This window comes from Hylobates moloch, unplaced genomic scaffold (assembly GCF_009828535.3).
Source record: "Hylobates moloch isolate HMO894 unplaced genomic scaffold, HMol_V3 SCAFFOLD_9, whole genome shotgun sequence".
Classification (NCBI taxonomy): domain Eukaryota; kingdom Metazoa; phylum Chordata; class Mammalia; order Primates; family Hylobatidae; genus Hylobates; species Hylobates moloch.
The window spans coordinates 19,946,167-19,972,479 of NW_026652284.1; the positions used below are offsets into that span (position 1 = coordinate 19,946,167).

General features: G+C 50.5%; 1 protein-coding gene across 4 annotated transcripts in view; it reads left to right on the forward strand.

The window, feature by feature from the left end:
* Nucleotides 1-732: 732 nt before the first annotated feature.
* The window catches only part of ALPL (alkaline phosphatase, biomineralization associated), a 73,669-nt gene continuing 48,088 nt past the window's right edge, over nt 733-26,313 (forward strand). For 2 of the 4 annotated variants that reach the window (XM_058444546.1, XM_058444547.1), the window contains exon 1: nt 12,961-13,072. The gene's annotated coding sequence lies outside the window, so the exon portion shown is untranslated. Of the gene's footprint in view, nt 857-12,960; nt 13,073-26,313 lie in introns of those variants that run through there. The other 2 variants (XM_032759208.2, XM_058444548.1) reach the window with 2 other exon arrangements.

A 26,313-nucleotide genomic window follows, 5' to 3' on the forward strand; every position in this document is an offset into this window, starting at 1 on the left:
CTGACTCAACTGCCTGGGAAGTGCCTGCCCCTCCTCTGGCATCCAGGGAGCATGTCCTGGGGCTCTGGCTGGGACATAGCCAGATACCTGCGGGCCCTTTACGTCTCTAAAGAGAGAAAGAGGGAAGGGCCCCTGTGTAGGGGCTGGTTTCCCTCCAGATGCCACCCCTCCGAGGTCCCCTTCTGCTGCTTCTTGCGGTAGCCAGGGAGGCAGCCCACGGGCAGGGAAGCGGGGGTGGGGGTGGAGAGTCAGAGGTGCACGTGGACAAAGACAGAGAGACTGGGACACGTGGGCAGAGACGACTAAAGACAGAGACCCAGAGAAAGCCAGATATGTTGACAGACACAGAGACAGACGCCAGAGAGGAAGGCAGACAGACGGGCGGAGACAAAGACTCCCACTAAGAGACGCAGAAGGAAGATGCCGACGGTAAAGACAAAACAGGAGACGCGCGCAGGGAGCGGGTCAGAGCCCAGGCTCTCTGAAAGGAAGGGCTGGGTTGGGGCAGCCCGGAGGCAGAGAGACCGAGAGTGCGAGGCGCGCGAGGGACACCAGGGCCGCGCCACCCCAGCCCGTTCTTAGCTCCGCTCCCGGCAGGGGGCGCCCGGGCCTCGTGGCACGACCGGCCTGCGGGGCGCGGGGCTCGGGCCGGGGGCGGGGCCGGGGCCGGGCTGGGGAGGGGTTGGGGCCGGGGGCGGGCTGCCCGGGCCGCACTCGGGCCCCGCGGCCGCCTTTATAAGGCGGCGGGGGAGGTGGCCCGGGCCGCGTTGCGCTCCCGCCACTCCGCGCCCGCTATCCCCGCTCCGCGCTCCCACGCGCTTGTGCCTGGACGGACCCTCGCCAGTGCTCTGCGCAGGTAAGGACTCGACGCTGCCTCGCGCCCCGGTTCCCCAGGGCCCCCGCGGACGTGGTCATCCCCTTCTGCATCCTCCGCTGGCCCCGTGGTTGAACTTTAATGGCAGGGCCAGGGTCTCTAGCTCCACGCCGCCCACAGCAGCCCATTCGGGACGCCCCGCAATTGGTCCTGCCCCGTCCTCCCGCGCATCCCAAGCTCCCGGCGCGCGCTCTGGGCGGGACAGGAGATTGGACGTGGCGCCTGAGGAGCCGACGAACTCAGGGGACCGCGCTCCGGACCGCCCTGCAGTCCCAGGTCTCCTACCTCCCGAGCCGCTGCCTGGGACCCTGCCCTCTGTCTGGGCACCTGCCCTTGGTGTCCCGTGACTGAGCCCCTCCTGGTGCCTCCTTAGCCGCAGCTCTAGAGACTTGGGCTGCCAACCCCCAGGCCTCGTGGCCTGGAGCCCTCCCAGGCGTCCCACCTGACCTGGTGGGGTCTAAAGCAGTTTGGTTTGGGAGGAGAAGAGGGAAGGAGGCGCTTGGAACGGGGGGCATGGCGGGAGGAGACAGAGGACACCCGCGTGGGTGTCTGAGAGTGGGCACCCACTGTGGGCACCGCAGCTGTGGGGCAAAGCTCTGGAGCCCGCGAAGCCGAAGGAGCCTGCCGCCCCCTTTGGGCTGTGCGAGTTGGGCCGCCCAGGGCTGCTTCCCTGCCCAGTCTTGGTAAGAAAGGGTTAAACGCAGGTCTCAGCAGAAAGGCAGAAGGCCGAGGAAAGCCTCCCCAACTCCCCATTGTGCCTTATGACTCTTTTTCAACACATAATGGGGTTGAAGGCGGGGCCTTTACAAAGGCCTCTGGGTGGAGGGCAAAAATCCTTGAGATCAAAAGAGGGGGCGATTCTTAGGCCAGGAAGGGCTTTGGGCCCTGGGAAAAAGTCAGAGACCGCTCAGGTGGGCCCAGCTGTTCAGGGAGGCAGGGGTTGGGTCCCAGCCTCAGTGTAGATACTGCAACTGTTTTTTGAAGGCCTACCGTGCGTACAGGGACCTGCTCTGACATCTCACGTACATCATTTCATTTTACAAATGGGGAAACTGAGGCTTAGACAATTTAAGTCAGTGGTGGGACCAGGGTTTGAATCCAGACTCCAAACTCTGCAGCCCTAGCGTCCTGCTCCCACTGTGTTGCCTAAGAGATAGGGGGCTGAGCCTTGGTTTTGCCTTCGGGCTCCTCCTGGGCTCAGCCCGCTCTTCCTCCACTCTCCAGTCTCGCCCTTTCCAACTCTTTAGTCCTCCCCACCTGTGGGTGTCCCCACCCTGTCCTGCCCCAGCCGTCCCACTCCCTGGCCCCGTGCATCTTGTTCCTGTGTCACCTTTTTCTTTTTTGAACTGAATGCCTGTGAATTCCCTCCGAAGAGGCCCCTGGACACAGCTTCTCAACATCCCAACTGGTGAAGCCTAGGCTGAGTGATGTTCTCGTTCTGTGTCCGTGAGCCCATTTGTAAAAAGGGGTGTATTCCCCTTTCGGGACTATTGTGAGGAATAAAACTGAACTGAGGCCAGAACAAGGTGCTATCTTCATTCAGCAAATACTTAAGCATCCGCCGTGTGCCAAGCTCTGTTCTAGGTGCCGGGAATGCCGCAGTAAATCAGCCAAAAACCCTCTTCAGGATTGGATGTTTGCATAACAAAATTCTTTCACGCTTTGAAACTGTCAAAATTCACGGTGTAGACTTGAAATCAAGCTATTCATAAGGAAGGAGATTAAGGCGCAATCACCTGTAAAATGGGTCGGCCAAGCTTTGGCCCTCACTTTAGCAAAGGCAACCTTGCTGTGGGACCTGGGATCAGTTCTGTTCCCTCTCTGTGCCTCGGCCTCCTCCCATAAGCTGTGGAGATCAATAATGCCTACCAGTGGTGAGGTCTAGGTATGATGAATGCTTGCGAAGGGTTTAAGTTGGTACCTGTGCTTAAGAAAATCCTGGCTATCCCCAGCTCTCTTCTCAGCAGAAAATGCAATGTGGAGACTGGAAGTTGGGTTATGTGCCTACCCTGCCTCTGAACCTGTCACCCACTTCTGCCCAGGCCCTTCCCATCCTGTCGGGCTGCACATGTGGGGTGGCATGGTGCCCTCCTTGCTCACACTCAGATGCCACCTTCTGTCGCCATCCTAAACACAGCCTGGGCTGGGAGCGCAGAGCTCCATGATGAGATCAGTCCTGGAGCCATCATCTCTGCAGTGCTTCCTGCCCTCTGCCTGTTCTCGTGCCTCACCATGTCCCAGCTCAGGACCAAACTCAGCCCTGTTCTGTCCCATGACTTACATACCCAACATTCCCTGCAAGCTGGATATGATCTTGGAAAGGGGAAGTGAGTTGCCCAGAGGCACACAGATGCTACCTGGGGAGCTGGGGCTGGAGCCTGTGTATCTAGAATTCCAAATCTAGCAATCTCCATGCTGTACCCATCTCTGGGCATGAGACCTTTTAATCCAGGGAGTAGGATCCAGTAGCAGAGCCCGAGTTCTCACCTTGAAATCAGTCTGACTTGGCTTTTTAATACAAAACCCAGAGCTCCGAGAGAACATTGCTGGGAGAGTGAGCAAGCTGGGCTGAGAACCAGCACTCAGAAATCTCCGTGTGGCCGCAGGAATGCTGACTTGGCTTCCCAGCACCATGTCGTCGTCGTTGGCAGGCTGCAGTTGGGCTTTGTGGTATGTTAGATTTGTTTTTTTTTCTTCTGGAGATGTCCTCACTTTCAGAGGGCAGTTAGGGGCAGTAGACTGGAGGTTCATTCCCAGCACTGCCGTACGACCCTGGACAAGTCACCTTCCCTTTCGGAGCCTCAGTTTTCTCATCCGCAATATGGGTTAACATTATATACTTTGCAGGGTCGCAAGATCATGAATGTTTTCCAACTTTGGGCTGAACCTGCATTGATGTTATTAAGACGTTCATATTTCCTGTGGAGCGATTTCAAAAGCAGTTAACTTTATCCCTACCAGGTGATCCTGAGGGCCTGAGGGAAGTCCACGTTTAGGTTACAAAAGCCTACACAGCAGGGAAAACACTGGTTTGGGGGCTGGCGTCTTGGATTCCAATCGCCAGCTGTGTGACCTGAGGCAAGTCACTTTACCTCTCTGAGTGTCAAGCTCATGGGAGGCCCCCAACATCAAGATATGATGCTCAGTGTCTGAAGAACATAGTCTCCGTATTTTTCTGCCTCCTTGTACCAGCCCCCAACCCCGCCGCCAACACTTCGTTAATTGCTCCCAGAAATACTCTATGCTTAAAGTTTTCCATGCTTAAATTCTCAGCCTCACTGTGGCATGAAATCAATTGTTTGCATTGAATTTGACTTCTCAAATTAAGGGGTAAAATTTGAGATGGGAGTAGGGGGTTAGGGAGGAGATGAGGACGAAGTTAAACCAGATGTGCTTTTGTTTAATTGTAGGATGGTGGTTAAGCTGCTCAAGTATTACCATCGTTCTTTCTGAATTCCAGTAACCAGGAGTCAGGTTTCACAAAAAATTGTAGTGTTCTTTCCTGGCTGGTGTGGACTCGCCCTCTCTATTATTATTATTATTATTATTACTATTTTATATTCATCCGAGGCCACAGAGTACTGGCCAGAGAGGAGACATAGATCCCCAGAATTTCAGTTGGAAGGCCTTTAGAAGCTGGCTCGGTCAACTGGGCTCTTGGCGCACCAGGGAGACTGAGGCCCAGAGAGGAGAAGAGGCTTGCCCAGGGTCACACAATTGCTTGGGGCAGAGTGGACTGGGGATTCCGTCTCCTGGCTTTAAGCTACATGGTCTTTCCAGAGGCAACCACTCTCCTGAATTTGGTGTGTTTCATTTCTACAGTATATTCTTATCATATCTGTTTTTTGAAAAGCATTGTTTAAGGGAGGATGCAGGTGATGTGGGTTGGTGGAAAAAGATATTAAGCTTAGGAGAGCCGAGCTGAAGTCCTTGAACTACCTCTGTGACCTTGGGCAAGTCACTTCCCCTCTCTGAGTCTCAGATGCTTCATCTCTAAACCAAGACATCTGAGGAGTAGGAGTGGAGAGATGAGACTTCCCTAAGACTTGGAATGGGTCTAATGTATTCAACTGGTCCTCAAATATTTATAGCCTACTGTGTGCTGGGTTGTGGGAGATCCATCACAAACTGCCTTCCCAAGGCTGCAGGGGGTGGGGGATTGTTGACTTTTGCAGTGATTAAACAACTGTAATTTAGTTGCTGGTGTTGTTAAACCAGGCAATTTCATTTTATATAAAGATAAGAGTTTCCGGCTTCTCTTGAAAGATCAGAAGATGTGGCCATATGGGGCTATGTCCCTGCCTGGCCACAGTGTCTGGAGCTGATTAGCAGCTGCTCCATCCACTTTACCACAGTCTCCACCATGCCCCACTGCCTCACACTTGCCCACCTGCTTCCCTGACAGCCCACCTGCCTACCTTCTGAGCTTGTGGTTTCTGGGCTAGATGCAGTGAGGCCATGTAAGAGGAGCTCAAATTCCACTTGAATGATTGTGTGGGGCTTGGGCCAGCCCTCAGGGGGCTCAGGGTTAGAATATGGGACACGTGGACACCAGCCCCTCTTCCATAGCTGGCAACATCTACAAAACATGTCAGCTAGGTGAAGGAGCTTCCTGCTTCGCTGGTCCTCAGGAAGAGTCTGAGGGCTCTGGAGGTTTGGGGGCGATAGAGCATCTGCCTGTCAAGGCTCAGCGAACTGAGCCCGGGGTCTAGCTGGGGACAGGCATCGCTGAGTACTTCATTCTAAAGATTGCACAGCCCCTGCAAGGAAGAGACTCTCTTGACATCTTCCACCTTACCCCTTGCTCCACAAGAGCCCTGTGCCTTGGTGCGCCACCTCACCGTGTGCTCCCTAATAGCCCTGTGCATCGGTGCATACCCACTTCTCAGACAGGAAGCACGATCTTGCACTCTGAACCCACAGCTCTCTGTTCCACCCCCTTTTCTGGGAGCCAGGGCCTGGTAATGACAGGCAGGTACCATGGTGGCTATAGCAAGCATCTCAGAATCCCCATGTCTGAGCCAGAGGGTAGCACATGAGGCTGTGAAGCCTGATGGTTACATGCAGGGGCTCTGGAGGCAGCTGCTGTGATGTGAGATTCTAGGTCTCCACGAATCACCTGCTCCAGGGGTTATGAGATGGACAAGGGAGACTGATTGATTGTCGATTGCTGATACTAACCTCACGTCCCCTGGTCCTTACACCTGCAGACGAGTTCAGAAATGTGCCCTGTGTGGGAAGTGGCATTTTGTGAGCACCGTTGGGTACCAGGCACTTCCACACATTACCTTTGATACTCACCTACCCCCTACCCTCCAGCATTTTGCAGTTAAGGAGACTGAGGCTCAGAGGGCAGACACCTTAGGATTACTCCTCCCCTAGGTCTCTATGCCTCTCTGCTTTGACCCAGGGAAGGGAGGAGAGAACAGGCTGGAAGGTCATTTCTGGAAATAAGGTGATGGAGACCCTGTAGTGAGGCCCTGACCCTCCAGACTTTCTAAGCCAACCCCTCCTCCTCCACTCCAGCTTGTTTCAGAGATGCTTCTTCATCCTTCCAGAGCTCAGTTTGTCACTCAGGTGCATGAACTTTACCTGGCCAGGTCTGCAAACTGCTGGGCAGAGCTCAGCAAATATTTTATGTTCTTTAAAAAAGTTTTGAGGTGGCCAAAGCAAATTGCTTTTACTGGAAAAACCAGAAGTGTGACCTTTATTTTATTTTTGCAGAGATGGGGCCCTGCTATGTTGCTCAGCCTGGGTTCAAGAAGTCTACCCACCTTGGCCTCCCAAAGTGCTGAGATTATAGGCATGGGCCATTGTGCCTGGCCCATAAGTGCACCCTTTAAAAAGATCTACCAGGTGACTCTTTTTTTAGACTGAGTCTTGCTCTATTCCCCAGGCTGCAGTGCAGTGGCACGATCTCGGCTCACTACAACCTCCGCCTCCCGGGTTCCAGAGATTCTCCTGCCTCAGCCTCCCATGTAGCTGGGATTACAGGCACATGCCACCACACCCAGCTAATTTTTGTATTTTTAGTAGAGACGTGGTTTTGCCATGTCAGCCAGGCTGGTCTTAAACTCCTGACCTCAGGCGATCCACCCTCCTCGGCCTCGCGAAGTGCTGGGATTACAGGCGTGGGCCACCACACCCGGCCCCAGTGACTTTTTGTTTGGTCAACCTCTTGCCTTCTCTAGTGCACCTTTATTAGGTCAGTAAAGCCACGGGATGGGTACCCACTTAGCTCTCAGGCTGAGGTTCTCAGGCCTCTTGCTGGCTGTCACTGAAGTGTCTCAGGCTTGTTTTTTTGTTTGTTTGTTTTGTTGTTGTTGTTGTTTTTTGAGACGGGGTCTAGTGGCTCTGTTGCCCAGGCTGCAGTGCAGTGGCACGATCATGGCTTGCTACAGTACAGCCTTGACTGCCTGGACTCAAGCAATCCTCCCACCCCAACCTCCCAAGTAGCTGGGACCACAGGCATTCGCCACCATGCCCGGCTATTTTTTTAATTACTTGTAGAGACGAGGTCTTGCAATGTTGCCCAGGCTGGTTTCGAACTCCTGGGCTCAAGTGATCCTCCCGCCTCATCCTCCCAAAGTGCTGGGATTACAGGTGTGAGCCACTGCATCCGGCCAGCCTCGCCTTTCGGCCTGTCCACCTGTCTCATCCCTCTCCACCTGTCTCCACCTGTCTCCACCTTGACTTAACTGTCTCTCAGCTTACAGGAGTTACTAACTGACCCGTCTGCCGCCATTCTGGTTAGAAAGTGTCTCATCTGAGGCCCATTTCCCCTCCTCCACTCCTTCTGAGCCCTTCTATAGCTCCTCTTCTTTCTCTGCCTCATTCTGCTGGTCCCTGCCATGCCACTGCTAACTAAAATTCCATAGACTATAAGCCCGACATGCATGTACTAGGCATGGTGCTCAGTGCCTTGCCTGTAATTACTCATTTGGTCCTACAGCAGCGCTGGGTGGCAGGTGCTGTTATCCCCACATTACAGATGAGGAAACGGAAACATGAACTCCCCCAGCTGGGAAGTGAGAAGTAGACGTGTTTGTTCCCTGCCATGGCCCATCCATCCATTCAAGGCTACTGCTTTCTCCGTGATGCAAATGACATAATCCATCTTCCTAGAAGAGTCAGTTCCCTATTTATCTTAAAACCATCCAATATAGAAATTCATATTCTAGGTCCGTTAGCCTATCAAGATATCAGAGATAAACAGGGTTCCTCTCAACAGCTTGTCCAAGCCCTTAATCACCTAAGTGATTTTTTGTGTGTGTGAAAATGCTGTTTTTTGTTTTTCCCCATGACCTAATCTTTATACAGATGCTCCTTGATTTACCAAAGGTTTTTGTCCTGGAATTGTAAGTTGAAAAATATCATAAGTAGAAAATGGATATAACACCTAACCTGTCAAACATGGTAGCTTAGCCTAACTTACCCTAAATGTGCTCAGAACAGTTACATTAGCCTATAGTTGGGCAAATCATCTAACATGAGGCCTATTTCATAATAAAGTGTTGACTATCTCATGTCAGTTTCTTGGCTATACTGTACTGAATGTGAAAAACAGAATGGCTGGCTGGGTACTCGAGGTGTGGTTTCCACTGGACACTATAGCTTTTGCATCATCATAAAGCAAAAAAAATCTTAAGTGTAAGTTGGGGACAGTCTGCAATGAACATTTAAGGGCTTACTCTGTGGTCAGAAACTGAGCTAATCACTTTGAATGACCTTATTATATTGAGCTCGTAATTCTTTCCATTTTGCAACAAGGAAACGGAAGCTCAGAGAGATTGAGCAAGTTCTCAAAGTTTGGAAAGTGCAGGTGAGTCTCAAATCTAGGGTTGCCCAATCAGATTGGCATCTGGATTCAAATTTGCATGTTTGGAGAAGAGCTCTCAGGGCACCTTGTGGTGCACATTTGTTTTTCAGTGAGTGTTTGCAAATGACGTGGGGGTGGGAGGCCCCAGGAGGGGGGAGACAGAACATAGACACACCTGGTAGGGCAGCAGCGTCTGTTCTCCCAGACAGTGGATCTTAGCCTGTTCACCCCCTCATAGGAAATGACAAGCCCAGAAGGAAGCATCCTGAGAAACCCAGAGGGGCCTGGGTTTGAATCCCAGCCCTGCCATTTCAAGCTGTGTGACCTTCACCAAGACCCTTTCCCTCTCTTAGCTTCTGGCTACCCTGCTCACCATGCATGGTTTATTTGAATGAGGCAAGGCCTTAGGATTTTTCGGTTTGTGGATGGCGAAAAGCCAGCATGTCTCCTTCCTCTCTCCTGCCCTGCACCCACATCAGACATCACTAGTCAACCACTGCTCGCTTTCCTTCCCAGGTTCCTTCTAAGTACAGTGTTCCAGACAGCCATTAGCAATGAATACAGAGTTGGCACACAAGATAAAAGGACATCCCAGAACCAGATTAGATTTGGTCATTGTGTGGGTGGGGGTAGGGAAGGGATAGACCCAGGTGGCACCCAGTTCAGTGTCACGGTGCTCCTTGGTCTTCTTTTCCTTGTCTTTGGAGGAACTAAGCTAGACTGTACCAGGGCCCACCCCAGGTGTGGGGTAGGAACGTTTTATGAGGCACACAGCTGTGCCCATGTTCAGTCCCAAGGGAGAGGCAGGTTTCTGGGCCTCATCACTGCCTAGGCTTAAAGTAAGAGTGACAAGAAAGAGGCCGGTTTCAGGTCCTCCTGGAAAGAGTTAGGCCTGCCCCTTTCCACCCTTTGTAATAAAATCCATAGTAGTAATAAGAGTTCTCGACACTGACGGACCACTTGTTAAACACCAAGCCACTCTGCGAAATGCTTTGTATACATTTACACACTTAATCCTTATACCAGCCCATTTTTCAGGTGAGGAAAATGACCCAGAGTAATTTGCCTGGGTTTGCCCAGCTGGTAAGTGTCGGAGCTATGGTTTGAATTCATATCTGTCGAACCCCGAATAAATAACTCTTATTACTACTATAGATATTATTACAAAGGATGGGGAGGGGCCATCCTAACTCTTTCCAGGAGGACCTGAAACTGAGCTCTTTCTTTTTTTTATGGTATTCAGAACATCACTTTATAAACTGTTGTCAGATTACCATTTAAACATTAATACCCAAATACAGAATTTAGACAATTACTTTAAATTTTAACTGTATCATCCCCAAGCTCTCAGCTATGAATTTGGTCTGGCGAGAGGGCTCCATAATTGGCCACTGAAGTCCCCCGTCCCACCCCTTTATTCTCCCCCAAAAACTAGCTGCCTGACTGCTCTGCTAGACTTGGGCTAGAACTTGGCTTCACTGTGGCAGTGGGACCACCTGGGCCCTACAGTGTGGCAAAACCGACCCGCCCACAAACTCCATCCTAGATGTTGAGATGCTAAGACACAGAAGCTGGAAGACCCCACTTGGTTTTGCCACAGATCAAGTTACATCTGACTCGAGAGCCTGCCCTCTACCCTATTTCCTGCACTAGTCTTTTTCTTTGTAATGCAACAAGTGCTACACAGCTCAGATCCAATGGGACACAGGGAAAGGGGCTGTAGTGCAGCCCAGCCTTGCTGAGGGAGACCCCTGCCTTTCCAAAGCACTTTGCTCACAAAGGCTGAAACTGGCCTCTTTCTCGTCACTCTCACTTTAAGCCTAGACAGTGATGAGGCCCAGAAACCTGCCTCTCCCTTGGGACTGAACATGGGCACAGCTGTGTGCCTCATAAAAGGTTCCTACCCCACACCTGGGGCTGGCCCTGGTACAGTCTAGCTTAGTTCCTCCTGCTTTCCTCCACCACAGGCTCAGCGTGGGGCCTATGGGCTCTGCGTCTTTCTCTCAGCTTACCATGATCATTTCTCATTCGTGAGCACGATACGTCTTTGCCTGTGGAAAGTGCTTTCCCATCGGCAGAGCCTTCCACGTTTACACATGGGCAGCACAGCAAAGGGCATCTATTTTTGCAAGGTAGAAAACTGAAGCTCAGAGGCTGGGCACAAGGGCTCACGCATGTAATCCCAGCACTTTGGGAGGCCAAGGCGGGCAGATCACTTAAGGTCAGGAGTTCAAGAACAGCCTGGCCAATATGGTGAAACCCTATCTGTACTAAGAATACAAAAACTAGCTGGGCGTGGTGGTGTATGTCTGTAATTCCAGCTATGTGGGAGGCTGAGGCTTGAGAATCACTTGAATCCGGGAGGCGGAGGTTGCAGTGAGCAGAGATCGCGCCACTGCACTCCAACCTGGGTGACAGAGCGAGACTGCATTTCAAGAAAACAAAAAGAAGATTGAGGCTCAGGGAGGGAGGGTGGTGGGCCCAGGATCACACAGCGAATAAACCGTAAACCCTGCACCAAGGAATTAGGTACCCCACCTGTTCCCTAGGCCTTCCTGAACAAATTGCCTAGGGGAACCTGAGGTCAGTGCTGGGAACGCAGGAGTGTCGGCTCAGCAGAGGCAGGGGTTGTGCCTGCCCCCCACATCCCACCCAGATACACCCTATCCTGTTTTAATCAGCCATTGACCTTGGACAAGTCACTTTAACACTCCCAACCTCAGTTTCCCGGCACTTATTCTATTTTTCAGGGTTTTTGTTGTTGTTGTTGTTTGTTTTTTGAGACAAGGTCTTGCTCTGTCACCCAGGCTGGAGTTCAGGTATGATCATAGTTGACTGCAGCCTTGACTTCCTGGGCTCGAGTGATCTCCTGCCTCAGCCTCCCGAGTAGCTGGAACTGCAGGCTTGTGCCACCATGCCCAGCTAATTTTTTTTATTTTTTATTTTGTGAGATGAGGTCTTGCTTATGTTGATGAGGCTGGTCTTGAACTCCTGGGCTCAGGCAATCCTCCCACTTCAGCTTCCCAAAATGTTGGGATTAACAGGTGGTGAGCCACTGGGCCTGGCATATTTTTCAGTTTTTAAAGCCATTTCTTTCTTTTTTTTGAGACGGAGTCTCGTTCTTTCGCCCAGGATAGAGTGCAGTGGCTTGATCTTGGCTCACTGCAGCCTCCCAGGTTCAAGTGATTCTCCTGCCTCAGCCTCCGGAGTAGCTGGGAATACAGGCGTGTGCTACCACGCCCGGCTAATTTTTTGTACTTTTAGTAGACGCGGGATTTCACCGTGTTAGCCAGGATGTTCTCGATTTCCTGACCTTGTGACCCGCCCACCTCAGCCTTCCAAAGTGCTGGGAGCCACGGCGCCCGGCTTAAAGCCATTTCTTACTCATGAACTCACTGAACCATCAAAGCAACCCAAAAAAGTATTAACATCATTTTGCAAAGTGGGAGACTGAGGCTCAGGGAGGCAAGCAACTTGCCTGAGGTCAAATTGATGGTAAAACCAGGCCTCAAACTCAGGTCGGGGTCCCAGGCTGAAGGTCTTTCCCCAGCTGTGTCTCCAGTCTCTCTCATCTTTGCCTTTGTGCCTGCCATCCCCTCCCCTGCAGGGACCTCTCCCTGCTTATGTTGCCAGTTGGCATCACGGCTGTTTTTTTGGAGCTTGCTTTGGATATCTTGAACCCTTTGTAATCTGATCTTCCACATAGCATCTGGCTCTGAGTCTCAGTTCCTGGAGGGCAGGAGCCCCATCTGAGTCACTCGTGAATTCCCATGCCTAACAAGATGCCTGCTTTCAGCAAGCGTTTAATGACTTTTTTTTTGAGACGGAGTCTGCGCTGTCGCCCAGGCTGTAGTACAACGGCGTGATCTCGGCTCACTGCAACCTGCTCCTCCCGGGTTCAAGCGATTCTCCTGCCTCGGCCTCCTGAGTAGCTGGGATTACAGGCGCCCGACACCATGCCCGGCTAATTTTTGTGTTTTTAGGAGAGATGGGGTTTCATCATGTTGGCCAGGCTGGTCTCAAACTCCTGACCTCTGGTGATCCACCTGCCTTGGCCTCCCAAAGTGCTGGGATTACAGGTGTGAGCCACCACGCCCAGCCCATTTAATGACTTTTGAGTTCATGAAAGGCTGCCCCACCCGGTAGGGTTTCCACAGCTGGCCTGGCTTGGTTACCATGGGGAAGCCTGGGAGGGACGCCCCACTGGGTGTGACCCCTGAGCCACTCAAGGCGAAGCCCGGCCACCCTCCCCAGACCTTCACTGGTGTCCTTCCACCAATGACACTAGCTCATAAATGGTTAGTGATTGGCAGCAGGACAAGCCAGTGTCTCTGGGTCCAGTTTTCCTGTTGGCAGTTCAGGCCTTTAGTCTTTCTCAGGTATGAGGTGCCCAGTGTCATACCTCTGGCCAATGTCTTTGTCCATTTTGTTCACAGATGTACCCCCAATCCCAAATAGCCTTAATTTCTTTAATAATAATAATAGTCATAGCTGTAAATTTGCTGAATCTGCATGTACCATGCTTCCTGGTGCATAGTAGGCACTTAATACATATTTGTTGAATGAATGAATACTCGCAGCCAGTTAACATTTCTTAGAGACTGAGAGTCCCTAAGTGAAAGGTCACTTGCATGACCTCTGTGCCGCAGTTTCATATGTCGACTCCATGAGAGGTACTCAGAGGAGTAACCAATACATATGTCGATATGTTTTTTTTTTTTTGAGACGGAGTCTTGCTCTGTTGCCCAGGCTGGAGTGCAGTGGCGCGATCTCGGCTCACTACAAGCTCCGCCTCCCGGATTCACGCCATTCTCCTGCCTCAACCTCCCCAGTAGCTGGGACTACAGGCGCACACCACCACGCCTGGCTAATTTTTGTTGTATTTTTTAGTAGAGACCAGGGTTTCACCATGTTAGCCAGGATGGTCTCTATCTCCTGACCTCATGATCCGCCCACCTCGGCCTCCCAAAGTGCTGGGATTACAGGCGTGAGCCACTGTGCCTGGCCAGGTTTGTTTAAAATATATCATGAACCAGGCTGTGTTCTAAGCAGCTCACATGTATTTATTCATTTATCCTTGCACCTGAGGCTCAGAGAGATTAAGTTCATGTCTCCTAGGTCACCTGGTTGGTGTCACGTGCAAATATTTTAATATCTCCCAGGACATGCGTGTTCCAAATAACATAATATGGGAACCACCTCCCCTACCAGCCTCCTCCCATAACACAGACCTCACGCCCCAGATCCTAGGCTCAGAACAAACGGGAACAGTAGTAGGTGAGTCAAGCGGTCATGTTGTCCCTGACTATAAAATGCCTCGTCCAGTATCGGGCACACAATAGGTCTTATGATCACCATCTGTGGGATAGGCGCCAATCATGATCTGTGCAGAAGCTGGCAGGAGGGAGCCCCGAATCTGCTGGAGGAAACTCGGGGGCTGGGGGGACTTTAGAGAAGAAATGACAGCAGTCATAAATCATTGTAACGGTAACAGCTCATATTAACTGAGTGGCAGTCACTGTTCAAGCAAGTCAGATACATTAATCATTTAATCCTCATATCAGCCCTAGGAGGTAGATAGATACTATTGTCATTGTCCCCACTCACGGGTGGGGAGCCAGGCTCAGAAATAAGTTCAGTTGGGCTGGGCGCAGTGGCTCCTGCCTGTAATCCCAGCACTTTGGGAGGCCGAGGTGGGTGGATCACCTGAGGTCAGGAGTTTGAGACCAACATGGCCAACATGATGAAACCCCGTCTTTACTAAAAATACAACAAATTAGCCAGATGTGGTGGCAGGTGCCTGTAATCCCAGGTACTCAGGAGGATGAGGCAGGAGAATCGCTTGAACCCGGGAGGCGGAGGTTGCAGCGAGCCGAGATTGCGCCACTGTACTCCAGACTGGGCGACAGAGCGAGACTCCCTCTCAAAAACAAAAAACAAAAAACAAAAACAAAAATGGGGAATAAGCTCATTTGTCCAGTAAATGGCTAGTAAATGATAGCTCTGGGGTGCGAACACCAGCACTCAGGCTGTGGCATCTTGCTGTCCTGCCTCCTTCTGTAAATACTCGTGAAGCTTCCTGCTGGGTAGGTCCTGGTACCTCTGCTCCAGGTTGGCCCCCGGCAGCAGGCCCGTGCCAGGATGCACGCTGGCGTTGTATGATCCGTGGGGCAGAGGGGAGTTTCCCCATCTCCTCAGGGGCCTCCCCTATGTCACACCCTGAGGCTGGGCCCACACCGGTATTCAGGAAAGGAAACTGATCTGTCACCTCACCCCTGCCTGGGGCAGCCCAGCATGTGTCAGCTCCCTAATCCCCGGGTACTGCCCAGGACCAGCAGTAACAGGGACAACCACCCTCCAACATGGGGAGGCCTGCAACAGCTCCGGGGCAGAAGGAGGCTCAGGGAGGTAGCAACTTACCACCCAGCAGCTCGTGGAGCTGGTGGGTGGTTGAGCTGGGATTTGGACCCAGGGCTTGGCTCTGGAGAGGGGGGATGTGTCTGCCATAGGGTTGTCTGGTCCAGAGATCCAGGCCTAGCTCCTTTATGAAACCTTAATTTGTTCCCTAATAATAGCAAGAGTTGTCGTTTCCTGAATCTAACCTCCCCAAAGGGTAGATACTCAAATCTCCGCTTTTTTTTCTTTGACACGGAGTCTTGTTCTGTCGCCCAGGCTGGAGTGCAGTGGCGTGATCTCAGCTCACTGCCACCTCCACCTCCCAGGTTCAAGCGATTCTCCTGCCTCAGCCTTCTGAGTAGCTGGGATTACAGGCACGTGCCACCACACCTGGCTAATTTTTGTATTTTTAGTGGAGACGGGGTTTCACCATGTTGCTCAGGCTGGTCTCAAACTCCTGACATCGTGATCTGCCGGCCTCGGCCTCCCAAAGTGCGGGAATTACAGGCGTGAGCCACTATGCCCGGCCCAAATCTCTGCTTTTACAGGTAAAGAATGGAAGCATAGGCTGGGAGTGGTGGCACATGCCTGCGTCCTAGCTACTTGGGAGACTGAGGCAGGAGGATTGCTTGAGCCAAGGAGTTCAAGGCTGCAGTGAGATATGATTGCACCTGTGAATAGCCACCACACTCCAGCCTGGGCAACATAGCAAGATCCCATCTCTAAAAATAAAAAAAATAAAAAAATAAATGAATAGAAGCACAAAGGAAGGGAAGGGATCACCCAAGGTCCTATAGCTCATACATGGGTTAATCCAGAATTGGAACCCGGGCAGCCTGGCTCCAGAGTCCGATCTCACTTAATGAGTACTAGATAATTCTCTGCACGTCAGATGGGTACACTCTTCTGGAACCTGCTAGTTCTTCTGGAGCCAGATCTGGGGAGGGGGAGCAAAGCAGGAGTTGAGCAAATAGCAGGAACAGACTGTGTGACAGTCGCTGGGAGGCTCCAAGGCTCCGGCTCCCTGAGCTTAGGAGTGCGGAGTTTGTCTATCCCCTGCGCGATTCCTGGGGGAAGGGAAGGACAGGCGAAGGGGCATGGCAGGGCAGTCCTGGTGTCTCCAGGACCAGGGTCAGGGGGAGGCCAGAGCAATTAGCCTGGCTGAGGCCTCTGCTAACTCAGAAACCTCAGTGGGGGATTGGCCCAGGCCTCACTCCAGGGCTGTGGCCTCGAGCCTGACCCTCCTGAGTTTCTATCTGAGGCTTCCAGAGTCTTCCTGGGGCAGTGAATCTCAGAGTGCTGGTTTGTGTGAGAACTTTGTTCTGAAATTTCCTCCTGCAACACCCAAATCCCTGGGCTGGCCTGCCTGCCCCACTTCCCCCTCTTGGAGGAAACGGATGCTTTCCTCTTGGGTGGCCACATGATTTGAATAATCAAGTGTTTCCCAGCTGGCCTCTGGCCAAGCGGAGCTCAGCTGGGCAAGGCCCCCAGTTGGGGCACTGAGGCAAGCCTGCCAGCCTCCTCATCCTGCCACACACTCCAGCCACCGAGGGTAGAATACAGGAAAAACGCATGGCCCATAGACTTGGCTGGGCCAGGCCCCAGACTGTTCCTGTGATGGAGGCAGCGCTTGTCTTGGGCTTTGTCCCATCTACCTGGAGAAAGCTGAGTGGGGGAAGAAAAAGGCTGCCCCTGCGCAGGAAATTCCTGCTGGAGTGGCCTCTCCTGGCATGCTCACCTGGGTGCTGGAGTCTTGGCACTTGTCAGGGTGGAGAGAGGAGGAAGCCAGTCAGAAAGAGGAAAGACGGGTGCGGGAGGACATTCATTGATTCAACAAACATCTCATTAGCCCAACTGCCTGTGAGGCCCAGGGTTAGGTGCTGGAATCGCAGATGGATCTGCCCTGGTTTTTACCTTCAAAGAGTGTGTGTAGGCTGGGCTCCGTGGCTCACGCCTGTAGTCCCAGCACTTTGGGTGGCCAAGGCCAGTGGATCACCTGAGGTCAGGAGTTCGAGACCAGCCTGACCAACATGGTGAAACCTCGTCTCTACTAAAAATACAAAAATTAGCCGGGCATGGTGGCGTGTGCCTGTAATCCCAGCTACTTGGGAGGCTGAGGCAGGAGAATTGCTTGAACCTGGGAGGCGGAGGTGGCAGTGAGCCGAGATGGCACCATTGCACTCCAGCCTGGGCAACAAGAGCAAAACTCCGTCTCAAACAAACAAAAAGAGTGTGTACAGAAATGGTCTTGTAAGCAGACCCCCCACAGAACCCTAGGTGGTAGAGGATGAGGGAAAGCATCAGAGGCCACCTAGCTAAGCCTTGGGCAGAATGGCCACAAAGGATTTCTGGAGACAGCAGATTTCATTTATTTATTTTTTTTTGAGATGGAGTCTCTGTCTCCCAGGCTGGAGTGCCACAGCGCCATCTTGGCTCACTGCAACCTCTGCCTCCCAGGTTCAAGCTGTTCTCCTGCGTCAGCCTCTGGAGTCGCTGGAACTACAGGCATCCACCACCATACCTGGCTAATTTTTGTATTTTTAGTAGAGATGGGGTTTCACCATGTTGGCCAGGCTGGTCTCGAACTCCTGACCTCAGGTGATCTGCCTGCCTCGGCCTCCCAAAGTGCTGGGATTACAGGTGTGAGCTACCGTGCCCGGCCTACTTTATTAATTTTTAACCTTTTTTGCTGCATTATATAATTTTTGATAGGTGGTATTTTTAATCATTCAGTTCTAAGTAATTTTAAATTTCTACTATGACTTTTCTTTGATCCTTGAAATTTTTAGGGATTTTTTTCATTTCTAAGTGTATGGGTAATGATACTTTTTTTTTTTTTGAGACGGAGTCTCGCTGTGTCACCCAGGCTGGAGTGCAGTGGCGCAATCTCGGCTCACTGCAAGCTCCGCCTCCCGGGTTCACGCCATTCTCCTGCCTCAGCCTCTCTGAGTAGCTGGGACTACAGGCGCCCGCCACCACGCCCGGCTAATTTTTTTTTTATTTTTAGTAGAGATGGGGTTTCACCGTGGTCTCGATCTCCTGACCTCGTGATCTGCCCGCCTCGGCCTCCCAAAGTGCTGGGATTACAAGCGTGAGCCACCGCGCCTGGCCGATTTATACTTTTAGACGCTTAGCTTCTCACTTAATTGATGGTCACAGGATGTGGTCTATGTGAAAACTTATTATTTGAACTGTGAGACTTACTTTTTGGCCTGGTAGGTGATGAATTATTTAAATGTTTGCATGTTCCTGAAAAGAAAGTGTGTTTATGTATTTTGTTTCTACAATCCTACATTTTTATTTTAATTTGTTCTGCTTTTTCTGTTTTATCACTTTAAAAAATTATCTGTGGCTTTTCCTTACAAAGACAAGATTAGCATTTTCTCATGTCCCTTGCTCCCCTGCCTCTCTTCAGCTTCCACACCCTTCACTGACATGCTCCCCTCAGCCCCCATAATGTCACATGAAAATTGTCTAGATTTTTAAAAAATTGTCTAATTCTGAGTTACAGATCTATGTTCTTCTTGTTCTTTTCTTTTCTTTTCTTTTTTCTTTCTTGAGATGGAGTTTCACTCTTGTTGCCCAGGCTAGAGTGCAGTGTTGCGATCTCAGCTCACCACAACCTCCGCCTCCCGGGTTCAAGCGATTCTCCGGCCTCAGCCTCCCGAGTAGCTGGGATTACAGGCACGCACTACCACGCCCAGCTAATTTTGTATTTTTAGTAGAAACGGGGTTTCTCCATGTTGGTCAGGCTGGTCTCGAACTCCCGACCTCAGGTGATCTGCCTGCCTTGAATGGCCACCCAAAGTGCTGGGATTATAGACAGGTGTGAGCCACCACGCCCAGCCCTTCCTGTTCTTTTCTTTGAACTTGAATTTGTTTTGAAAAACTAAACTTTACTAAATTATTTGCTCAGTCTTCAGATATCTTGAATACAATCTGTGGAATTTGCTTCTAATTAAATCATTCCTTTAAAATTATTTGATTATTTTTTTGGAGGGGGCGAGGGGCTGTCTTTTTGTACAAACCTGAGCCCTTGATGCTGTAACTTTTATTAGCCTTTAACTTTTTTTTTTTTTTCGTTTTGAGATGGAGTTTTGGCTCTGTTGCTCAGGCTGAAGCGTGGTGGTGTGATCTCGGCTCACCACAACTTCTGCCTCCTGGGTTTAGGCGATTCTCCTGCCTCAGCTTCCTGAAGAGCTGGGATTAGTGGCACCTGCCAGCACACCTGGCTAATTTTTGTATTTTCAGTAGGGACAAGGTTTTACCCTGTTGGCTAGGCTGGTCTCAAACTCCTGACCTGAAGTGATCTGCCCAGCTCGGCCTCCCAAAGTGCTAGGATTATAGGCATGAGCCACCACGCCGGCCAGCCTTTAACATTCGAATGGCTGTTTAGCTGGATAGAAAATTCCCAGATCAGTCTTTTTTTCCTTCTGTAGTTTGGTCAATTCAATATTTATTCCATTTGTAAGTGTTCTGTTTTTCGCTAAACCTTTAGGATGTTTTCATTGTGTGTACGTGGTTTTTTTTTTTTTTTTTTGAGACAGTTTCGCTCTGTCGCCCAGGCTGGAGTGTAGTGGCACGATCACTGCTCATACAGCCTCAGCCTCCCCAAATAAAGTGATCCTGCCACCTCAGCCCCCTAAGTAGCTGGGACTGCAGGCGCACGCCACCACACCCAGGTAATTTTTGTATTTTTTGTAGAGATGGGGTTTCCTTATGTTGCCCAGGCTGGTCCCGAACTCCTGGGCTTAAGTGATCCTCCTGCCATGGCCTCCCAAGGTGCTGAGATTTACAGGAGTGAGCTATTCAGGCATGAGATTACGTGCCTGACCTATTCAGTTTCTTTTTTTTTTTTGAGACGGAATCTCGCTCTGTCACCCAGGCTGGAGTTGGCGCGATCTCGGCTCACCGCAACCTCTGCCTCCCGGATTCAAGCAATTCCCCTGCCTCAGCCTCCCAAGTAGCTGGGATTACAGGCATGTGCCACCATGCCCAGCTAATTTTTTTTTGTATTTTTAGTAGAGACGAGATTTCACCATATTGGCCAGGCTGGTCTTGGACTCCTGACCTTGTGATCCACCCACCTCGACCTCCCAAAGTGGTGGGATTACAGGCGTGAGCCTCTGCGCCCGGCCGACCTATTCAGTTTCTTAATGGTATCTTTTGATAACAAGAGGTTTTCAATTTTGATGAAGTCCAATTTACCTTTTTTTTCTTTTATGGAATTAGTATTATTTGCCTAACCCAAAGTCATGAAAATATTATGGAGTCAGGGCCAGGCGTCGTGGCTCACATCTGTAATACCAGCACTTTGGGAGGCCAAGGTGGGCGGATCACCTGAGGTCAGGAGTTTGAGACCAGCCTGGTCAACATGGCGAAACCCCGTCTCTACTAAAAGTACAAAAATTAGCTGCGTGTGGTGGTGGGCGCCTGTAATCCCAGCTACTCGGGAGGCTGAGGCAGAGAATTGCTTGAATCCAGGAGGTGAAGGTTGCAGTGAGCCCAGATTGCGCCACTGCACTCCAGCCTGGGTGACAAGAGTGAGACTCCATCTCACAAAAAAAAAAAAAAAAGAAAAGAAAATATTATGGAGTCAGTATTCTTTGCCTACCCCAAAGTCATGAAGATATCCTTTTATATTTTCTTCTAGAAGCTTTGTGATTCTGACTTACAATTAGGTTTATGGTTAATCTCAAATTAATGCAGTGAGATTGGGGTTAATGTTCTTTTAACTTTTCTTTCAATGTTCTGTTTCTTTTTTTTTTTTTTCTGAGACAGGGTCTTACTTTGTCACCCAGGCTGGAGTGCAGTGGCATGAACATGGCTCACTTCAGTCTCAAATCCCTGGCCTTAAGCAATGCTCCCACCCCAGCCTCCCAAATAGCAGGGACCACAGGTGCACACCACACTTGGCTAATTAAAAAAGAATTTTTTTTGTAGAGATGAGGTCTTGCCATGTTGCCTGGACCTTCCAAAGTGTTGGAATTCCAGTCGTGAGCCACCAAGCCTGGCCAATTTTCTGTTTCTTAATCCTTCCCTGCTTCCTCCTGGAAGCGTCCTCAAACTAATAACTTAGCTCTCTCCACCATCGTTCAGCAGCTAGATCCACTCTGTAATTTATTCCACTTATGTGTTTGTTATTTCAACTGGTTTTTCACATAGAGTGTTTCCACTGGGGTCTTTTAACCGTTCCTCTTTCTGTTTTGCTAACATCTTTGCTCATTTCTTTTGCATGTTTCTCACAGTTTATGGAGACTTTTCGTTTGTTTCGTTTTTTTGAGACAGGGTCTCCTCTGTTGCCCAGGCTGGAGTGCAGTGGCGTGATCTCTGCTCACTGCAGCCTCGACCTCCCGAGCTCAAGTGATCCTCCCCCTTCAGCCTCCTGAGTAACTGGGACTATAGGTGTGCACCACCATGGCCAGCTAATTTTTTTTTTTGTATTTTTTGTAGAGATGGAGTTTCATTGTGTTGCCCAGGCTGGTCTCAAACTCTTGGGCTCAGGTAATCCACCCGCCTTGGCCTCCTAGAATGCTGGGATTACAGGTGTGAGCCACCGCACCTGGTCCTGTTAATGGTTTTTCTTTAGAATTCATTGTGTTGTGGCTGGTGGTGGCGTGGGGTGGGATTCGGGGAGCCATACACTTCTTGCCCTTAAAACTAGCAGCAAGGGAAAACGTATGGCTCCTGGATCCTCCCTCTCAAATCAATCCCAAATACTGAAAAGCAAAACATCACTAAACCTAGGCAATTACGATTTTTGCTTATTTTAAATTCTCAGTAAATCTGATCTAATACGGCTGATTCCAGCGGTATCTCTAATCAGTTTGGGTTTCTTTTGAAGTCATTGTGCTCCTTGGATACTCTGTCCTTTAACTTGGGAGCTTACTCCGTGGGGGCTTTCAGCTATTCTGTTTGGTGCTATATCTTTGGTAAGAGTCTAAGGCTGACCCTAGTCACCCAGTTCCAATGAGCCCAAGGAGATGACATTGCCAGGACGGGAACCCCTGGACATCAGAACCACTTGGTTTCTCACTAGGTTTGACATCACCATTCTCCCTCCCTTAGTGACTCACTCCACAGGATTGGGCCTGTCTTTCAAACCCCAGGGAGAAAAAGTGAGGGGAAGGGGCTGTATGCCTAGGTCAGAATTCTTCAGACTGGGGTCTGGAAAGGAAGGGGTGGTGGAGTGACTGTAGATAGAGGCCCCCTGTAGTGACTGTCGGTCCCCTGCCAATTCCTGCAGTTCCACATTGTTTGCTGGCAAGCTTTGAATTTTTTTTTTTGAAACATGGTCTCACTCTGTCACCCAGGCTGGAGAGCAGTGGCACGAACATGGCTCACTGGAGCCTTGACATCCTGGGTTCAAAGAAACCTCCTGCCTCAGTCTCCTAAGTAGCTGGGACCACTGGCATGTACCACTACATCCAGATAATTTTTTGATTTTTTTTTTTTTTTTTTTTTGAGTCAGAGTCTTGCTCTGTCACCCAGGCTGGAGTTCTGTGGTGCAATCTTGGCTCACTGCAACCTCTGTCTCTCAGGTTCAAGCAATTCTCGTGCCTCAGCCTCCCGAGTAGCTGGGATTACAGGCACCCACCACCACACTCGGCTAATTTTTGTATTTTTAGTAGAGATGGGGTTTTACCATGTTGGCCAGGCTGGTCTCGAACTCCTGGCCTCAGGTGATCCACCCACCTTGGCCTCCCAAAGTGCTGGGATTACAGGTGTGAGCCACGGCGCCCGGCCAATTTTTTGATTTTTTTGTAAGAGACAGGGTCTCACTTTGTTGCCCAGGCTGTCTCAAGGTCTTGGGCTCAAGCAATCCTCCTGCCTTGGCTCCCAAAGTGCTGGAATTATGGCCCAGCCCATGCTTTGACTTTATCTCAGTAGACACTTGTGCCATCCGCCTGGGCTGCTTTATGCAAGATACTTTTTGTGGGTTTCATGCAAATGTGGGCTCAGTGATAAGCCATAAGTTAATTGAAGGGCAGAACAAAGGTGGGTTGGACAATTTGGGGCTCATATGTCCTGGGATAGAGAGCCAAAGGGGCTCTGGGAAAGGGAGGAGGATTCTGGGAGGACACGGAGTCAGCAGAGAGGAGGATGGAGTTTCAACAAGCCCAGAGCTGAAGCTGGAGACTGAGGTCTAGGGTGGCAGATGTGGGCTTTGCCAGGAGGCAGGTCCAGAGGGTGGCTGTGGGGCTGAACTCCAACCCCACAGCCAGCTCTGACCTTAGTTGTTCCAGGACAGTGCGTGTGTGTATGGGGGCCTGGGCTTGGAACAGAGAGGCAAGAGGATAACTCAAACCTGTTTTCTTTTCTGTAATATTCTCTCCACCCTAAAGACCATGCCCTGCCTTTTCTCCTGGCTGCAGCAACCCCTCCCCACCACCCTACACACACAGTTTAAACTCTCTTCCATCTCGACCAGGAGATTCTGTTTTCCCATTGGTGCCTAGGCTTCGTGGCATTTTGCTCTGTCGTTACTTGGGGTTGATGTTGAGAAGGAGGACCCAGGAGCCATATGTCTTCTCTCTCTGTTGGGGCAAGGAGTGTGTGGATTCCCCGATCCCCTGTCCCACCACCAGCCAGAGCACAATGAATTCAAAAGTAAAACCATAAACTGATTAGAGACAACCCAGAGTCAGTGGTATTAGAATAAAAAGACCAAGATTTTTTTTTTTAATTTTTTATTTTTTGAAATGGAGTCTTGCTTTGTCACCCAGGCTGGAGTGCAATGGTGTGATCTCAGCTCGCTGTAACCTCTGCCTCCCAGATTCAAGCGATTCTCCCACCTGGGCCTCCCGAGTAGCTGGGATTACAGGCACCTGCCATCATGCCCTGCTAATTTTTGTATTTTTGTAGAGATGGGGTTTCACCATGTAGGCCAGGCTGATCTCGAACTCCTGACCTTATGTGATCCACCCGCCTCAGCCTCCTAAAGTGCTGGGATTACAGGCGTGAGCTACTGCGCCCAGCCCAAGACCAATATTTCAAATAAACATTAGAAACATGAGAAATAAGGAAACAGGAGAAATAAGGAAAAACATTAGCAACATAAAGTAGAATGAGAGAGTGTTAAAAATAAAAGAGCTCAAAGCAAATATTCAATGTGAGAAACCAGCCTCATTCTCTGCCCCACCCAAACCTCTACGTGCACCTTACAGCTCCCTGTTCTCTAGGAAAGACGTTCACAGCCTCTGGACCTCGGCATGGGCTGTTCCAGCAGCTTAGACTTCCTTCCCTCCACTTCTGCTGAAACACTTCAGCACATCCTCAAGACTCCTTCCCTCACCATGCGTCATGGTCAAGGTGACACTCAGTGGTGGCATGGGGTTCTGGAGTCAGGACACCAGGGTGCCTGCCCTGATTCTTCAACTAATTGGCTGTGTGACATTGGGCAGGTCATGCTACCTCTCTGGACCTCAGGCTTCTCTTGGAGAAAAAGATGAAGGTGTTGGGTTAGAGTCTTCCTAGAGTCCCTTTCAGTTTGTTGTGATACCGTGGTGAGGAGCACAAGCTTTGGAGTGGGGCTGCCCACCAGCCCCTCCTGGGTCAGCACTTAACGATATGTATCATGGAGCAGTTCTTTCAACACGGAAAGCCACCGTTTACTTACGCTAACATAAGGGTTAAGAGCATGTAGTTTGGAGTTGGACAATTTGGGCTCAGAATCCCAGCTCTGCTGCAGGTCTGCTGTGTGATCTCAGGCAAGTTACTTAAACTCTCTGTGCTTTTTTCCTCTTCATAAAATGTGAATGATACTAAGAGTACCTACCTCAAAGTGTAGGAGCACAGTGAATGCAGCTGTCATTCTGCTGGTGACAGTTGTTTCACCACTATACAGACATCTCCTTTCAGTTTGGTAGATACTTGATGATTATCTGCCGGGTTCTGCTTTCCAAATACACTCTCTGTTGAATTTTAACTTTTAACGGATGCTCTCCACTGCATTTTATCTGTAAAACAACCCTGCAAGGTGAGGATGACCAACGTTGTTTTATGGATAAGGAAGCTGAAGCCCCAAAGTTGCTTTCAAAGCTACACAGCCAGGACTTAAACCCAGGTCCACCTCCCACAAGACCAAGGTCTTTCCACCACGCCACACTATTCAGAAGATTAGACCGGGGCTGGGCATGGTGGCTCACGCCTGTAATCCCAGCACTTTGGGAGGCTGAGGTGGGTGGATCACCTGAAGTCAGGAGTTCGAGATCAGCCTGGCCAACATGGTGAAGCCCCCATCTCTATTAATAATACAAAAATTAGCCAGGTGTGGTGGTGGGCGCCTGTAATCCCAGCTACTCGGGAGGCTGAGGCAGGAGAATCGCCTGAACCTCGGAGGTGGAGTTTGCAGTGAGCCGAGATCGCGCCATTTCACTCTGGCCTAGGTGACAAGAGTGAAACACTTGTCACAAAAAAAAAAAAAAAAAAAAAAGATTAGACTGGGCCATTTCACTCTGGCCTAGGTGACAAGAGTGAAACACTTGTCGCAAAAAAAAAAAAAAAAAGATTAGACTGGGACTTGGGAGATTACCACACAGGCAGATGGGAAAGCACAGTGAGAAGTGTCCCAGGCTGGAGTGCAGTGGCGCAATCTCAGATCACTGCAGCCTAGGCCTCCTGGGCTGAAGCGATCCTCCAGTCTCAGCCTCCTGAGTGGCTGGGCCTACAGGTGCATGCCACCATGCCTGGCTAATTTTTGTAGAGACAGGATTTCGCCATGTTCCCCAGGCTGGTCTTGAAATCCTGGGCTCAAGCAGTCCTCCTGCCTCGGCCTCCCAAAGTGCTGGGATTACACGTATCAGCCACCACACCTGGACCTTACATGTATATTCTGACTGTCCGCCCTTGGCCATATGCAAGATGCCTTTTGTAGTTTCATGCAAATGTGGGCTTAGTGATAAGCCAGAAGTTAATTGAGGAGGCAGAACAAAGGTGGGTTGGACAATTTGGGGCTCATATGACCTGAGATTGAGAGCCAAAAGGGCTCTGGGAAAGGGAGGAGGATTCTAGGAGGACACAGAGTCAACAAAGAGGAGGATTGAGTTTCAACAAGCCCAGAGCTGAAGCTGGAGACTGAAGCCTAGGGTAGCGGATGTTGGCTTTGCCAAGAGGCAGGTCCAGAGGGCAGCTCTGGGGCTGAACTCTAGTCCCCCACTGCTGTCCCTCACCCTGGTGTACTCTTGAGGGTCTGGGTTTGTGGTTTCACTTTTTTTTTTTTTTT